This window comes from Puma concolor, chromosome B1, assembly GCF_028749965.1.
Source record: "Puma concolor isolate L17-30 chromosome B1, mPumCon1.1.hap2, whole genome shotgun sequence".
Classification (NCBI taxonomy): Eukaryota; Metazoa; Chordata; class Mammalia; order Carnivora; family Felidae; genus Puma; species Puma concolor.
Window position 1 is genome coordinate 176,538,388 of NC_141670.1, and position 18,905 is coordinate 176,557,292.

At 38.0% G+C, this 18,905-nt stretch overlaps 1 long non-coding RNA gene across 1 annotated transcript in view; it reads left to right on the plus strand.

Moving 5' to 3' along the window:
• Nucleotides 1-18,905, plus strand: part of LOC147582050 (uncharacterized) — a 33,072-nt gene that overhangs the window by 3,824 nt on the left and 10,343 nt on the right. The window contains exon 2 of the long non-coding RNA XR_015249830.1: nucleotides 2,216-2,280. This is a non-coding gene — a long non-coding RNA (uncharacterized LOC147582050). The remainder of the gene's footprint in view (nucleotides 1-2,215; nucleotides 2,281-18,905) is intronic.

The window sequence follows — 18,905 nt, forward strand, 5'->3', positions numbered from 1 at the left end:
TAAATCTCTCCTGCTGTGATTGGGCCCAGAGCCCCTCATCTTTTGTGGCAATGGGAGGTAACCCAGTAGCACCTTTCCTTGGAGCATAAACATTGGTGTGCTGATGACCCACACTGAATTGTCCTCAATATCTCCAGAAGAAACAATTTCTATTTGTTAAAATCAATTTTTTCATGAATCCTTTTTCCAACTATTTGATCATCTTTGCAGCTGACCTGGATTTTCTGTCCCTTCCCCTCTGTTGGCTGCCAATATCTTGCCTGGAAGAGACACAGCTTGAGCTACATGGTCTCTAAGGGAGCAAAGTCTGGCCAAATCCTTTGGGCTGATAAGGAAGGGCTAGGAAATGGTCCATATCTAATATTCGGATAATGTTTGGGTCCCAGTCAATAAACTAATGAGAAATTACAGAAGTTCTATCTTGCTGACTTAAAAGGAATTAGAATTCAATAAAATACGCAAAGCTAAAATGATAATAAACCGTGTTTTGAGGTTGTTGAGAAACCAAGGTGCATTGGCTATGAAGTGGGAGGGAAAACAATAGATGTTGAGGGCTTGCTTTGTATGAGAACTTTGCATACTTTCTTTTAATTCTTTAAAGAACTAGGAAGCAGACCTCTCTTCCTGTGTAAGGAGTGAGAAGATGAACATTGGAGAGTTTAATTAACTTGCCCAGGGTCTCCCAGGGACTGACCAAGCCCGGACGTAGCCCACATCTGTCCAATTAAAAGACCAAGGCTCTTTGCCCATTGTCCTGAAATTGGACACAAAATCGAAGGACCATCCCAGAGTGGCTATTTATAGAAATCACCACCACCATTTATTGAGGACCTCTTAGACATCAGGTCTTTAGACTAGATAAATCTTACATAAAGTATCAGATAAAATTTAACCTACTCTTTGTTGCAAAGCTGTTTCCCAAGAGTTATTATTCCCATTTCACAGATAACAAAACAGGTCCAGAGAATTTAAGGAACTCTTCTGTTTTTACAGTTAGTAAGGGACAGAGCTGGGAGTGGAGGCCAATGGATGCCTCTCCTTCTACTTCATCTGAGTGCCATCAGTTATGGCAGTCAGGAAAGGCTGCTCCAGGCTCAAGAGCAGGGGTACCAGAGGGTGCCGACTGTGGGGAGCAGCCCCAACTTTTATTAGAGCAAGAGCCCTGAGGCAGATGGTAGCTAGATTTCACTTTACCAATCTGACAGTTTTACTACTGGGAGCATTCATACTCAAAGATATCAAAAGCTAATGTTCCTCCCTTAGATCACTTTTCCCCCCTGGGAGGTTGGGACAGTTACTTTTATCAATTAAAGTCCTTCTGAATGGCGTAGAGAGTGGAGTGTTTCTCCAACTTCAGTGTCCCTAAGAATCGCCCTGGGTACCTGATTAAAATATGGTTCCTAGACCTGACCCCTATGGAGAATTTCTGATTCCATAGGCCTGGAGTGGACCTGAAGAAATTTGTATTTTTAACAAGTACCCTAGATGTTATTGATGCAGGTGTGAATTTTTGCCTGTTGAAACCCTTGTGTAGTGGTTGAGATTCTGAGTCTGGATCCCTGGTACCATCACTGTGAGCTCTGTGATGTGAGTGAGTCATTTAACCTCTTAGCCTCAGTTTTACTATCTATGAAGTGGGAATAATGATGATACCTACCTACCTGTCAGTCATGGGAGGATTAAATAAAGCAATGTATGTAAAACAGTTAATGTCTTTCTGGTACAAAGTAAATGTTCAACTAATGTTAGCTATTTTTATACTAATGAGAAGTTAGTCATTTACAGAAAAAAGATTGAGTCATTCTTTCCACTAGAAATTTTTTATGTCTTTGTGCCTATGAAGATGGGGGGCTGGGGAGGAATGTACCTGTTCCTGGAAAGGTGCATAATATAGGAGTTTTTTCTTCTGTAGTACTTATTTCAAATGTTCTTTTTTATTTTTCTTTTCTTATTTCTTTTCTTATTTTTCTTTTGCCAGTATTTAAATAAATACAATTTATTTATTGGAGTGCCAATGGATTCTTTGTAAAGGAATTCCTTGCACATTGATAATCACTAAATAGATCTCTGGTTGGTGAGTCATTCATTTTCCTATGGGTCCTGTCAGGGCTCCTTGGAAAATTTCCTTTCCTCTGGCTTTTTAAGAGAGATGATAATGGAAGAAGCAAAACTCAGAAAGTTTGAAACAACTTCCTTTTTCCCTCCACACTCCCAGGTCAGAGATGCCCACACCTCAGAGAGAGCCCTCCCCTGGACTGGAGGTATAAGGACATGAGCCAGGTAGGTCTCCATTCCAGCCCTCTGATGTCAGGGCTGCAGCCAGACCCCCCAGGCACAGGATCTGTGGAAAAACACCTGTGCATCCTGGCTTCCCTGGAAATAAAGTCCAAGCTCTTCCATGTGTGTATATGACCCTTTAAATGTCCTTGTTCTGGTTCCTGTTTATCTTTATAGGTGCCTCTGCAGCCACCCCCCCACCTCCTCGGTCCTCTTCATACTTACAGTTTGTTTATTGGAGCCTTATTTTTTCTCCACTCTGGGATTTTCTAATGCTATTTCTTTGTCTAAGCATGTTTTCTTCTGTTCTTTCTACCTTCATATTTCCTGTAGATCTTACTTGGATGTTCTTTCCTATGGGAAGTCTTCATTAGGTATTAGTTGCCCTCCTCCATGTTTCTAAAACCTAACAATTATTGCTATTACACGTTTAGCAAAATATAACATTATTTGCCTTTGTATTTGTCTCCTCTACTAGATCAAAAGCACCCTGACTCAGGGAGCTTACCTTTCTTACTCACTTTCTACCCACAGGACCCCATCACAGGCACAAGGTAGAGACTCATTAAATAATTACTCAGTGAATAAACATGTTGTCTTTTAACACCTGCCAGAGCACTTCCAATGATGGGAAACTTATTACCCCCTGAGGCTCCTGGATCCATTTTTGGAAGGATCTGCCCGTTTGAAAGCTTCTCCCGATGAATGAATAGAAATCAGTGGTCCTATAACTTTCCAGGAGAGCTGGAAAGTTTCCACAGTCTTGGAGGCTGAGATAAAATCTCGAGTCCTGTCATCATCTTACGGTCTTGGAAAGGCTCTCCAGTTAAGATTCAAGCGCAAAATGAAGATGGCGTTTTTAAGGAAGGGCTACTGGATAGAGATAGAAATGTTGTAGGAGTCAAGCGGATCACTCGTCTGAGACAGAGAACATTGTTGTTTTCTTACCACACAAGCAGGAGAGGGGGAAGGAGTACCTCTGGGCAACAGGGATGGACTGGCCTCCCAGAGACAGGTGCTCTGTGGCTGTGACCATAGACTTAGGAATTTACAAAGAAAGCTTGAATCATTCTCAGATGTCCTGATTCATGATCGAAGCCCCTTGAGTGAAGGAGATAGTGCCTTTCCTTTAAAAATGGAAGGAGTGCAGAGTGCCTGAGTGACTCCGTTGGTTAAGCATCTGACTTGATTTCAGTTCCGGTCATGATCTCACGATTTGTGAGATGGAGCCCCATGTCGGGCTCTGCACTGACAGCATGGAGGCTGGTTGGTATTCTCTCTCTCTCTTTCTCTCTGTCCCTCCCCTGCTCTCTCGCTCTCTCTCTCTTTCTCCCCCTCTTTCTCAAAATAAATAAATAAACATTAAAAAAAAAATGGCAGCAGTACACTGAGGGTGTTAGCATCTGTTCTGTTCCAGAGTGGTAGTTGTAACTTATAGTCCATTGAATTTGCTTTTTTCACCCCAACCTCCAGAGGGAGATTTAATTATCCTCGATTTAGAGGACAGAAACAAATTTCATGAAGTAATTGACCCAAGGTGACACAGTTAATAATTACTGGGCTGAGGCCCTTTTCCCAGTATTTTCCCACCACTTAATGGAGTTTTGTATTTTTACAACATACAAAACATACGGTCACTTATATAAACACAGTATTTCAAAAGATAAGATTCCACCCTCACCTGCTTTTAAAAATCGCATTTTGTCTTCTAAATCGTCCTGACTTGAGAGGTCACGTACAGTGACATCTAAATGCTAAGTTACATAAAACAAAAGAATCTAAAATAGTGCCATTTTCTTCACTACTTGCTACACATTTTAACATTTTAAAACTGTGATTGAAGCACACACACGATTTCTCACCTTCAGTCAGAAGAGTATTCAAATTGCCTAAATAAGTATGTGCTTGTAATATGTCCTCAAAGACTATTTCCACATCAGGGATAAACATATAGGTGTAATGAAACAACTAATTGAAAACTGATGGCAAGGGAGGCTCTATTATCAGAAATAGTGATCATTTTCTTCAAAATAACTGAGGTAAATAAAACCCCACTATTTGCTGTTCGTTATTCATCCTTTCTCTTCCAAGCCCTGAGACTCTGAGCCAGCCTCACTGGGCCGGTAATTTGTTAAGGGCACAAGCATGACAACTCTCCTTCCAGTCCAACCCCAACAACATCAATGGCACTTGATGAGTCTGAGGGGCACCAGAAAGCCCTGGCTGGATTGCAGCACTGAGATCTTCCTTGGAATTATGGGATCAGAGCCTATCTTTGGCATTAAGTTAATAAGTTTTAGAGGGGTGCCTGGGTGGCTGAGATGGTTAAGAATCCCATTCGATTTCAGCTCAGGTCATGATCTCATGGTTCGTGAGTTTGAGCCCTGCACGGGGCTCTGTGCTGACAGCGTGGAGCCCTCTTGGGATTGTCGTTCTCTCAAAATCAATAAATAAACATTAAAAAAGAAAGTTTCTTTAAAAAAAAGATCATAATTTTTACAGAGCAAAATTTAGGTTTCAGAGAGAGAGCAAGAGTTGGGCAGAGGGACAAAGGGAGAGAGAGAATTGGACGCAGGGCTCGATCCCAAGACCCTGGGATCGTGACCTGAGCCGAAGCCAAGAGTTGGATGCTCAATTGACTGAGCCACCCACGTGCCCCTCCAAACTTTAGTTTTTAAAAGAGAACTCATGAAGATGGATGTTTAGAGCCCATCCTGGGTACACTGTCACATTGGCAGTTCTTTTATTTTGCAGTGTCTTTCCAACTTCCTGAGCCCCTTCTTCTCTGGTAACCTGCCCAACTTCCTGTATCACCAAATGCAGCAGGCCGTTCATTTCCCCCACCTTCTCTACCTGGACTTGATTTTATCTGAATCTTTTTTTTTTTTTTTTTTCCCCTCCTGCCTCAGCCCATTCATTCAGGGCCTTTCCAGATGATTGGGCTAATTTCCGATAAATTCATTCAGAAAAGTTAATGGCTTAATGTGTCAGACATTTACGAGGACTTGCATTTCAGGGGATTAATCCTAATCGTGGGAGGAATCTTGAGAATTTCAAAAGGACAAAAAAAATGTTGATATTATATACCAGACTGTACAACAGAAATATAACTTAAGCCATAAATATAACCTGCACATGTAATTCAAAATTTTCTAGCAGTTTCTCGAGAAAGGAAAGAGGAACAAGTGAAGTTAACTTTAAGAATCATATATTTAACCCAATATATTCAAAATATTATCCTTAAAAATATAATCTGTATGAAATTTATTAATTATTATTATTACTTTATTTTTGTTCTAAGGTTTTGAGATCTGATTTGTATTTTACACTCACATCTCAGTTTGGACTAGCCACCTTTCAAGTGCTCAACAGCCACATGTGGCTTGTGGCTACCATACAGGACAGCATGATTACATTCAGATAAATTAAGAGCACATTTTCTGTGTGTCTGTGTGGAGATGAGGCATGGGAGGGGAGTGGTGTGTGTGTGTGTGTGTGTGTGTGAGAGAGAGAGAGAGAGAGAGAGAGAGAGAGAGAGAGAGAGATAGAGAGAGAGAGAGAGAGAGAGAGACTTTATTGAGAATGTAATGAGGTGATAGGACTGGAAACAACAAAAGAGAGAGAAGTGTGTGTGTGCTTAATTTCCAATTGAATTTAAGAGGCAGTGTGGTATAATGGGAAGAGTGTGTGTAATTTAGATTACAGTTGAAACTCTGCTGTGTGTTATTGGATACATTACATAAGCTCTGTGAACCCCAGATTAACTTGTTTGCAAAAGAGATATAGTAATAACCACTTTAGAGGATTGCTGAATTGAGAATTTAACAATAAATATACAGAAAAGCCTGAGTGGAGAACTCTCAATGAATGCAAATCTGCCTGTCCAATCCCCCACCCCTCCCGCCCTCACCCCCACTAAGGCTCGGAAACCTTTACATTTTTCCTTCTCTTTTCCACACCACCTACCCAACCAACTCCTCCTCAAATGCTAGTTAAATTCTCAACTTCTCTATGAAACTTTAAAGAAAAATACTTCTGCAGTTCTTACTAAACATCCTAAAGAAAAATTGGCAAGATCGTTGAGATTTGATATCAAGACATAGTTCAGCCCCATATTTACCAGATTAATTCGTTTTCTATGGCTAACATTTTGTTATCTGTGAAATCCTTTTATCCTCTCTTTATCTATCTAAATTCTATTTTCCATATTGCCAGGCTCATATTCCAACTTGTGTCTGAAACATTGTTAGATTGCTTGAGTCTGCAATCACCTTGCTCTTGCTACAATCATATCACATCTTCCCCAGTTTCTATCAAGCTGGATTCTATGAATGAAATTTGGTTCCTATGGCTAATTAATAGGTTTTCTTGAAAAAAAAAAAAAAAGGTCTATGACAGAAAAAAAGTAAGCTGATGAAATTCAGAGTTAAAGAAGTTGAATTATTTTATTTTCCAGTGCTTCACAGGGAAATGTATATTGTGAAACTACAAAGGGGGAGGGGGACAATTATTTGCAGCATTTCCCAAATTTATCAATCAGGGTAAAAAGTTCCTATTTTTTCTTTTAACTACTTCATAAACTAGCATTTCAAAGAACTCATTTTAGGATACACTAATATATATTATGAACCATGGCAATTTAATATGTGCATCCTTAACATCTCAAATACACTTTACTATCATTTGTTTATGCCTAAACTTCCCAATAGCAGCATCGTGATGCACATTGGGACTTAAAGCTTAGAAAGTTTTCATGAGTTAGTTTCTTTCTTTCTTTCTTTCTTTCTTTCTTTCTTTCTTTCTTTCTTTTTCTTTTCTTTTCTTTTCTTTTCTTTTCTTTTCTTTTCTTTTCTTTCTTAATCCTTTAATTTGATATTAACAACAATATTCTGAGCCACAAATATTTGAGAAGACCAATATTCAACCAGTATTGATTGAGGAATATGTAACAGGCCCTGAACTAGCTTCTCAAATACAGAGGTAACCAAGAGAGACTTCATAGCGGCAGACAGACATTTAATGAAACTTTCACAAAATCCTTAGGTATTTTGAAGAAGAGTAGTAATTGCTAATACTTATGCAACCCTAAGTCCAAGCCATTTTCTAAACACTTAAATAATTCTCAAAATGACCTAGAGACAAGGTCCTATTATCTCCATTCTGCAGATAGAAATTGAGACACAGAGACACAGTGACTTGCCCAAGGTCATACGGAGCCAAGATTAAAACTGAGGCAGTCTGGCTGTAGAGCTTGACCTATGTTGTATTACCTCCATCTATAGAAGTAAGGGAGTATAGCAAGCTGGAGACCTTGCCTAGTGTGCATTTTCATGGAAAGAGCTAATGTTTAAACTGCATATTCCAGGGGCTCCTGGGTGGCTCAGTTGGGTGAATGTCCGAGTTTGGTTCAGGTTATGATCTCCTGGTTTGCGAGTTCGGGCTTCACATCAGGCTCTGTGCTGACAGCTCAGAGCCTGGAGTCTGCTTCAGATTCTGTGTCTCCCTCTCTGCCTGTCCCTCCCCTACTTGCACTCTCTCTCTCTCTCTCTCAAAAATAAACAAACATTAAAAAAAATAAACTGAATATTCAATAGTGAGTAGGATTTGGCCAGCAACATGGGTGGGAAAAAGCATTTTAAGCAAGGTGAAAAGCATGTGTGAAGGTGTTGAGTAAGGAACAAGTTTGGCACTTACAAGAAACTATATAAAGGCCAAAGTGACTTGACTCTAGTGACCTAGGATGGAGAGCAGTTCATGCTTGTCAACCTTGTTGTGTAGTAAAAATATAATCTTTAGGAGATGGGTAGTGCTGATGGTACTCAATGCCATAGAATTGTACACTTAAAAATAGTTAAAATGGTAAATTTCATGTTAAGTGTCTTTTACCACAATCAAAAAACAACTGAACGAATGAGAAAATAGAGGAAGGAAATATGATAAAATTGCAATTAGTAAGGCTAGGTGATGGATATATGGGAATGTATCATAGTATTTTCCCTACCTTGAAGTATATTTGAGTTTTTTTTATGATACAGTTAAAATAAATGTAATAAGTATTCTTTTCAACCTGAAAACAATGAATAGTGATTGAAAGACTTTAAGGAGAGCTATGCGATTTTTAAGATGCTATGTGGAGAATAAAAAGGATAGTTCAGATGGTTAGGTAGAGGAATATTATTTTGTCTATTCAATAACCACGAGCAAAAGTGGATGCATTTAAAAATATTTAGGGTGGAGAATCATCAGACTTGGTGATTGGATATTGTGACATTTCTGGCATGAGCTACTGCATAAGAGGAACAAAATCAGGAGGGTATAATGTCTTGGAAGTCAAAGAGAAAGGTAGTCAATGTTTGAATGCCGAGAAGATCGCAAGTGAAATGATCATTGAAATTAGGAACACAGGGGCACCTGGGTGGTTCAGTCGGCTGAGCGTCATGATCTCACTATTCTGTGCTGCTGTCAGCACAGAGCCTGCTTCAGGTCCTCTGTCCCCCTCTCTCTCTGACCCTCCTCCGTTTTCTCTCTCTCTCTCTCTCTCAAACATAAATAAACATTAAAAAAAAGAAATTAGGAATATAGGAATTATTGTAACTTTTACCTAGAGGGCTTTTGGTGGAGGGAATAGGAGTCATTTAGTTGTAGGTTACTGTTATAGACTAAATTCTTATGTTCTCCCCCAAATACCTATGTTGAAATCCTAACCCCAATGCAATGGCATCAGAAGGTGGGGCCTTTTGGAAGACATAAGGTTTAGATGAGGCCATGAAAGTGCAGATGGATTTGTTGATATGAGGTTGGGAAGTTAAGGGAATTTCTATCCAGTGGCTTCATCTTTCCTGTGAAAATATAATTAGAATCATAGGAAAACTTTTACTGATGGTTTATTGACAGCCGATACTGTGTAAAACATTTACATGTACTGACTCACTTACTACTTACAATAACCTTATGAGGGAGGAACTATTACTATCTCTATTTTACTACTACAAACCTGAGGCCCAGAACTGTTAGGACATATATGCCTAAAGTTACATTAATTTTTAACATTTATTTATTTATTTATTTGCTCAAGTATAATTAACATATAAAATTAAGCTATTGAGACTACCCTAAGATGAAAAGCTTTTTGCACAGCAAAGGAAACCATCAGCAAAACAAGAAGACAGCCTACTGAATGGGAGAAGGTATTTGCAAATGATGCATCAGATAAGAAGTTAATATCTAAAGTTGCATTTAGATAAATTGCCGGAAGCTGAATAAAAGCCTGGACAGTTCGCTTTTAGACAGCTGGCCGAACAACAAGCCATGTTTTGTTAAGGCCATCCAGAGATGGTGAAGGGGATACGGGAGGGGTTGGTCATCTGAGGAGTGTGAAGGGCAAAAAGAATCTGCAGAAACTGATTGGAATAATGTGATAAGATCATAAGGGATGTTGAGAGCTACGTTGAGACTGGGAATTACAAATTGAAAGTGCCGTCAATCAACCTGGTGATGTGATTTGTTCCAGAACATTTCAGCTATTTGAATGCAGGTACTGGGAAGACAGACAGTCGGGTTTACCTAAGGTTAGGACTTAACTGGGTGTGGCAGAGTGACAAAAAGACAATGGAGAGTGAGGGTGGCTGCAATATTCTATAAGGAAAGAGGCTTTTGGGAATACATCCCTCTCATTCAAAAGTCTTTCTACTATGGTAGTATTTTTCCTCTCACTGGTCTTTTCTGGCAAAGACTTTGGTGAATAGATCATAGCCTTGCAATTCAGTTAATTCAACACACTGTTAACAGCAACTTCAGTATCTGTTAGCCTCTCTGATGTGTGCTAGGTATTTTAAACTAGGACTTTGCTGTTTATATACTATTAATGCCGTCGGTGCCAGAGATTTTGTCTAAAAGCAGTGCATAAGATACTTAAATGCCTTTGCTCTAGCCTACCCATTTATTCCATTTTGGTCACAAGGGCACATCATTGATTACTTTCAGATTTCTTTTACGTCACTTATGTCACTCCATACTAAAAAATAATGTTATACTCACGTGAATAGACCCTAAATTTACACCTTAAATTTTATTGTATAATTTAAGAAGTTAAGATTCACATCTGAGAAAAAAAATCAAGAGTCCAATTAAAAAAAAAATTCTGTATACATCATAATGACCCATTTCAACAAACCTTTCATAATTAAGACTTGGGTTATTGGAGAGCGCTGAATAATCTTCATGGTTGGTTGGACATAAGCTGGTCATCAATACACTGTGAAAAACTTACTTTTAGGATGATTCTGATGCCCTGAAATAGTGGAATGGATTCTGAATCACAAAAATCTGGCATAGATTAAGCAATAATGAGATGGATCATTAGAAGTGATTTTATTTTGAACCTATCAATGCAATTTGTAGGCATTCAAAGTCAATAGAATGCAATAGAATTCGTTGTTAGAGATACAGAATCTTGTGCCCCATTCCAAAGTGACTGAATCAGAATCTGCATTTTGATAAGAACTTCAGGGAATTTGTATGCACACCGCAATTTGAGAAAGCACTGGTCTAGGTCAGCATTGTAGTAATTAAGTATTGTGATGGCTTGCGATGCTAACTCACATAAAACACCCATTGGTTTTTATGGTTTTGGTCTAAAGATGAGCTCATCACCTGTAAGCCCTGATGTTTTTTAGGTAAAAGGCTAGTTTGAGAGGAAAACAGGGAGGAAGATGTGGGCTTTATTTTATTCTAGACTTCATATGACTGGTCTGCAAAAGCATCCATTCACAATTCTGATATCCATTTTCTCCAGTCTTTCTCCCCTCTGGCTCTCCTCTTTCCTTTTACAATTGCTCATGCCCCTCAGTTTAAAAACCCATGGTTTGCAAAAACACTAGTTTCTAGACTCTCAGTAGCCAAATATTTGTTGATAGAAAAGAGTTAACCTAAAGGACATATAAAGATGGCAGGATTCTTATGGTTCAGGAAAAGTTTGAAAATCATCACATGGGGCTTTAACTATTGGAATGGTTGACAGGTTTTTGTTGTTTTTTTTTTTTTTTTTCCCCATGACATGGCAGAATGTTGACTCACAGGAATTAATGTGATTAACCTTCAGCCAAGGCATGTTTGAGGCAAAGAGGTGAATCAGACTCATTAGTTTTTGGTTCTGGAGCAATGAAGGATCATGGCATTTGCCCTGTCCGTGTCCTTCTGAACAGAGATCACCCCAATTCTGTCATTACTGCTTCTGAGCCTTTTTCTCCATTTTTCCCCCCAAAGGCATAAAATGCCAAGCTGAGTAATCAAAAGACAGTGGCTATTCAGTGTATGACGATGACTTCCAAGCTAAGGTTTTCATTTTGTCAGATATTTTCATCGAGAGCATTTTGTTTTTCCCTCTCCATGCTGTCTTCTTGAAAGAGAGATAATAAATGAGAGGTCAGAGCATCAGGGCAGTCAATGGAAGGCCTCCAAACAGGCAAAGGCAGTTTCTATCTCTTTCTGCATGATTTCTCTCTCATCTTTAGGATTTAAGCAGATGCTTTTAGATAGACAATGCCCTATGGAACAAAAGTGAGAATGCTCTATTGCTCAGTTATTCTAGGTATCAAAGCCCATTGTCAGGATTTTGAATTAACGTTAGATGTTTAAGAGAATGAATTAAAGCTCCATGCGGTTGTGAATATAAAACTGACACAATGGTTACATCACTGAACTGGCAAGGGCAAATTGTCCACTCTAATGATGATAATATTTCTTGACGATTATTACAGGCATTATCTCATTTAATCCTCCAAGTAACCCATATGAAAGTGGTATTATAATTCCCCTTATTCAGATGAGGAAATTGAGACAAAGAGGTATTATACAACTTGCTCAGGTTCACGTAGCTGGTCGGTGGCATACTTCCTGTCCTTTACCCCACCTTCTCCCTCCCTGACAGCTAATCTACAGGTTACAAGGGACTGTGAAGGTATTTATCCATGATTTCTCGATCCTCTCCACTAACACCTTCTCATATACCTTGTAAAGCCCTTTGGCACACTAAGAAAAGTTTCAAAGTGATGCTTCTCTTCATGTCCAAATACATTTGGGAATATATTAGCAATTATGAGCAGGAGTCATTTCTCTTTCTGACGGCCACAGACAAGATACTGATTTAGAACACATTATTATCCCTTCAGCTCATAAAGTGAATTTAAATAAACATTGCCTGTGAAGAGAGTCCTAAAAGGAGACTTTTATTTTCCCTTAATATTCAAAATACCACCAAAGTGAGAAAAGCAAACAAACAAGAACTCCTTTGGCAATGCCCTTGCTTCAGTTTCCTAGGGATTTCACTCCGTAGTTTGCATCAACTCTCTCCACCTATGGAAAGAAAATGACTACATCAGTAAGCTGTTGTTTGTTATGTGGGCTCCATCAGTCGTCTTATTTATTTGTCATGCTCCCTTTCTTCCTTCTTGGAGGTCTTGCCCCAACAATTACTCTCTTTGTATCCTGTATCTTTAGTGTTCTTCTGTTGACATTTAACCCTGATATTAATATTTAAACATACCAGATCTCTCCCTTCTTAAGCAGTAATGGGTAATAATAATAAATCAACCGTGTATTGTTTTAGCTATGGCTCTGTTCTCTTGCTCTTTGCAGTCAAGCTTTTCAAAAGAATTGTTAAAAGGTTGTATTTCTTCTCTTCACTCCCCAAACCACTCTGAACTCTCCCCACTGCTTTACCAAACCAGCGCTTCCCAAGTCACTGGTGACTTTCTCATCTCCCAACTTATCTGGAAAAAAAGTTGATTGTCGATCTACTTGAAGTCAAAGCAGCATTTGGTGTGGTTGACCAGAGGGTTAAACTTTTTGCTCTTTATGCCTGACCCCTCTGTCTAATCACTAAATTGTATTAATTTTACCTCTTAAGTATCTAATACACAACTTCTCTTCATTTCCATTGCCTTCAGCCTACTCCAGGGTTTCTCAACCTCAACACCAATGTCATCTTGGACCAGATCATTCTTTGTTGTGTTAGATCATCTTGTGCATTGTAGGGTGTTTAACAGCATCCCTGTCCTCTACCAGCTAGATGCCAATAGCAACTCTTCCTCCTTCCCCCTAGGTCCTGATGATAAGAAATGTCTCCATGCATTATAAAATGTTCACTGGGAAGCAATAATGCTTCCAGTTGAGAACCATGACTTTAGTCCCAGTTAATATCATTTCCCTCCTTATTTAATGCAACAGCCCGAAATGGTGAGAGATGCAAATCTGATTATGTTATCATAACTTCTTAAAAAACTTTATTTTGCTTTTCCATGACTTTAGAATAAAATTCAGGGTTCTTAAAAGCATTCTCAAGTGCTTTTTTAACAGCTTTATTGAGGCATAATTTATATACAAAAGACTGCACATATGTAATATATACAATTTGATGAGTATGACAGGCATACCTGTGAAACCATTACCATAATCAAGATAATAAACCTATCAGCTCCAAAAGTTCCTTATGCCTCCCCCCTTTTTCTTCTTTTGTGATAAGAACACTTAACATGAGATTTACTAAATTTTTTTAAGAGTATGCAATATAGGCACTATGTTGTACAGTAGATCTCTAGAACTTCTTCACCTTGCATGACTGGAACTTTACATCCGTTGAACAACAGCTCCCCTGCTAGCCTCTGACAACCACCATTCTAGTCTCTGCTTTTGTTAGTTTGACTATCTTAGGTACCTTATATATGTGGAGTTATGCAGTGGTTATCCTTCAGCAACTGGTATTTTACTTAGCATAATGTCCTTCACGTTTATCCATGTAGTCACATATGATGGGATTTATTCCTTTTTTTTAAGGTTGAATAATATCACATTTTCTTTATCTATTCATCTGTTGATGGACATTTAGGTTGTTTCCGTATTTTGGCTATTGTGAATAATGCTGCAATGAACATGGGAATACAGATATCACCTAGAGATAGTGATTTTTATTTCCTTTGGATAAATACCCAGAAGTAGGTTAGTGGATCATATGGTAGATCTACTTTTAATTTCTCCAGGAAACTCCATACTGTTTTACATCTTGGCTGCACCATTTTCATTCTCATTGATAGTGTACAAGGATTCCCATTTTTCCACAACCTGTTTACTTTTTTTTTTTTTTTGGTCTTGTTTTTTTTTGAGAATAACCTGGTATGAGGTGATATCTCATTGTAGTTCCGATTTTCATTTTCCTCATGATTAGAGATGTTTAGCAGCTTTCCAAGTATCTGTTGGCCATTTGTGTCCTTGGAGAAATGTCTGTTCAAGCCCTTTGCCCATTTTTAAGTTGAGTCACATGTTTCTTATGGTTGTTGGTTTTTTTAGTTTTTGCTATTGAGTTGTAGGAGTTCCTTATATACTTTGAATATTAACTCCTTGCAAATATTTTCTCCCATTCCATAGGCTGCATTCTCATTCTGGTGATTGTTTTCTTTGCTGTGCAGAAGAGTTTTAGTTTGATAGAGTCTCACCTGTTTATTTTTGCTTTTGTTGCTTGTTCTTTTGGTGTCATATCTAAGAAATCATTGCAAACATTCCTGTCAAGAAGATTTTATTGGGGCACCTGGGTGGCTCAGTCAGTTAGGCATCCAACTTCAGCTCAGGTCATGATCTCATGGTCCGTGAGTTTGAGTGCTGTGTCGGGCTCTGTGCTGACAGCTTAGAGCCCAAAGCCTGATTTGGATTCTGTGTCTCCCTCTCTCTCTGCCACTCCCCTGCTCATGTTCTGTCTCTCTCTTTCTCAAAAATAAATAAACATAAAAAAAAAAGATTTTCTCATATGTTTCCTTCTAGAAGTTTTATATTTTCAGGTCTTACCTTTAAGTTTTTAATGTATATTGAATTGTTTTTTTGTATAGTATGAGTCCAATTTAAATTCTTTTTTATGTGGGTATCCAGTTTTCTCAACACCCATTATTGAAGAGACCATCCTCTCCCCATTTTATATTCTTGGCACTTTTGTTGAAGATCAATTGAGTGTATACATGTGAATCTATTTCTGGGCTCTCTATTCTGTTCCATTGTTTATATGTCTGTCTTTATGTTAATACCACTTTGTTTTAATTAGCTAAAGAGATACAAAGATTTAATGCTATGCCCATCAAAATACAAAGGCATTTTTTAACATAAAAATTTTATAATCCTAAAATTCATTGGAATTACAAAAGACCTCAAATAGCCCAAACAATCTTGAGAAAGAAAAACAAAGCTAGAGGCATTAAATTTTCTGACTTTAAAATATATAATAAATCTACCCTAATTATAAAAGCATTCCTAAGTTTTAACCTTTACTTACCTCTTCAATTTTTGGGGGCTGTATTGGATTTCTTCATACTGGCATTTCCCAGAATACCAATTATCTATCCTGAGGCTTCACAGAGCTTTTCTTTTGCTTGGAATGTTTTCACTTTTCCCTCTCCATTCACCTAGTCAATTGTCCATAATCCTTTAGGTCTCTTTTGACATGCTACTTCCTCAAAGAGGCCCTGTTTAACCAGTGTCAGTATCCCTCTCTACCCGACTAATGACTGGTAGACTAATGCTGCATAATGACTCATGCTACCCAAACTACATGCTTTCATATCAGATTGTATTTCCCCTCTCACAATATGTTTTTTGGTGGAATTATCTATTCAGTGTTTCATTTTCCTATCAAACCATACAATCTCTGAAGATAGTTTCCATGTCTATCTCATACTCTGTTGTTTAATTAGAACTTTCTACAATGCTGGGCACATAGTACAAACTCAATATATATTTGTTGATTGAATGCTTTGGAGAATCTATTGGAAGAAAGCCGTGGTATCTCACAGACTATCTACATAGGAAATACAGAAAGTCTCGCTCACTACCAGAAGTAGAAACTATAAAGTCAAGAACCCAGGTCACATCTTTCATTTGCGGTGGCCAAATTGTCTTCTGTCTGCTTTTGCACACTTGCTTTATGTGTTTTTTCTCTGCCCTTTACTCTCTCGTCTTACCTGTGTCAAATAAGCCCTAAGTCCACAAGACCTCCATACTGATTGGTCCAGTACCAAGTAATAAGTGCTTACTAAATCCTATGTTTTCTGTAGTGAGAAAGAAACATTAGTGGATAAATTGTTGGCCCTGTATTCTGAAATTAGTGAAGAAGAAGAACAGTGAGATGTATGCCCTTATTTCTATGACTCCTCCTTAGGTTTTTTTCAGAAGCATTTGAAGGACCTGGGACACTCAGATGAAATATCCAAGGTCGTTTTTGTCTTAAGGTCCCTTTGAGGATCACTCCCATCAGCAACATCTTCCTAATAAGAATGTCCTTGAATATCACAGCAATGAAGAGATGAAAATAATTCACGTAGAAAGTGGGAGACAGAGGACTTAGAAAATTTTCCTATCCTAAGCACTTCACAGACTGTCTTTCCCAGAGCATCAGAGTTTGGTTCCAAAAAAATAGAGCAACAACTCTCATAGTCCCTGAATGCTGACAGAACCACCATTGAATGTGGAAGCCAGCCAACATGAACTCTTTCCCTTGATAAATGGACACCACAGGAAATGATCATCAGTGGAAGAGCTAAGTTGATTTGTTTGATGGCCCTCCATAGACAAAGTTTTATTCGTTTTTTAAACAGAACTAGAAATAGTTTCTTAATTATTATTTTTTTTTAAATTTCACTTTAAAGGTTTGCTCCCAGGCATAGGAAAATTGTATGTCATTGAAGAGCATGTATGGTGGAGCAGATGCATTTATGCCAAGACACATTCGAAGAGGAAAAGTGGGCAAATTATGCAGGGGCATATGGGCTTTGGTGACACACTCAGCCATTTGTCCCTACATCTCAAGAGCGAGACACAGCTTATATTTTGGAACAACTGAAGTCAGACTTCTATTTTGTGGATGTAGATGAACACTCAAATGTGATACATCAGGCAGCAGAGGCTGCCACTTGGAGCAATCCTGATTTATTTTAGGAAAGCTAAGCCAAGGGAAACCCATAATTTTCTAAGGAAGAGATTTTGCAATCATCTTTAAACTTTCAGATGCTAATTCCTATCTTATTTCTATAACCACCCGCTCTAGAGCATGTTTAATGAAAATAAGAGATGATGGCTGTCATATCTTAAGTGAGCTAAATTTTATCTATGCTGAAAATCACTGTGAAATAATCTCTAATTATAAAGCTGGGAAACAGAACATTTCAGCACATGTGCGTTGAAGTAGGCCCCCAGTTCTTACCACTAGAGCTATCTTGAAAATCTCACATCTGCTAAAAGGGGAAAAGATTGAGCTTCTTCATCAGTACTTTAAATAATCTAAATATTTTGCAATCACCATGAAGTTTGGCCTAAAGACCCATTTTTCTGTGTTGGTGATTAAAAACATTTTATTTTACATGAAAAATGTCTCTGATTAGTATAATATCAAATGAAGAAATTATGTAGCATACCATACATAATTTTACAAATGCTAAGTGGATGCTATGTGCCAGGTGTAGTGCTAAATGCCTCAAATGTTATCTGCCTTATGTTTGTTTTCCTGCCAAGATAATGAAACTCTACATGGGATAACCTCAACCAAGAAATTTCCAAAAGATTCAGAAATCTACTTCCAACCTTTAGACAACAACGTAACAGTAAAAGGATTGAGAAAAGAACAGAAAAAAAAAAGTTTTTATCTGCTATATAGCTACTTTAAAAAATTTAAAGGGTTAGGTTTTTTTATGGATTGGGAAACATGGTAGTGTTCATTATTTATCCTTGTACTTAAATAACAAGTCATATTATTCTAACTCAAATCATTAATCTATGTATGCTATATACTGCTGGATGCTGAGCTACCCAAGGGAAGTTTCCATACAGAGCTCAACTCATAAACTCACTCCTTCAACTTTTCTGCCCTTTCAACTCAGTAATCCACTTTCAAAATTGCAATTATGAGGCAATATATAGCAAAAATAAAAGGATCCCCGACAATGTCACAAATAATAGTGCCGTGTAACTCCTGATGGTCTTTTTTTTTTTTTTTCAGTGAAAAAAAAAATGATTTCTACAGACGTTAAGAGCTATCTTGAAGCTGAATGGACAAATGTTCATCTATACCATGTGGGTAATTCTTTCTAGACTGGTCATGTAATGACCAGTTTTGTGCTGAAATGTGTGTTAAACTTAACATAGTATGCTGATTTCAAAACAACTGTCAGATTTTTCTTTTGTTTAGAGATATACTTCATGGAAATGTTGCCATTAGCTTGAAATTCTCACTCAGGTCTCTTAAAAAAGCCTTCCCATAAACTTAAAAACTCCTAACCCACCTCAGGTGTCACTAAATAAAAATACATTTGTCACATTTACCTATGTGGGGGTGGGGGGGGATTAACCAAATTGACTCTTATGAGGTTCTGTTAAGTCTTTTTGAATTGTTATAACAGGCATTAGTGGAATATTGATTAGTAACTAAAAGCCAAAATCGACTTAGTTGATCAAGGAACGACCAAAAAATAACCAACAACAACAAAAAACAACAAAAAAAGAAACCACCCTGGGAAACGTTGATCTTATTATTTTGCTTTTTTAGGGATATCCTTAAGTCTGGGTCAAATCAATCCATCATCAACTCAACTGAATACTTG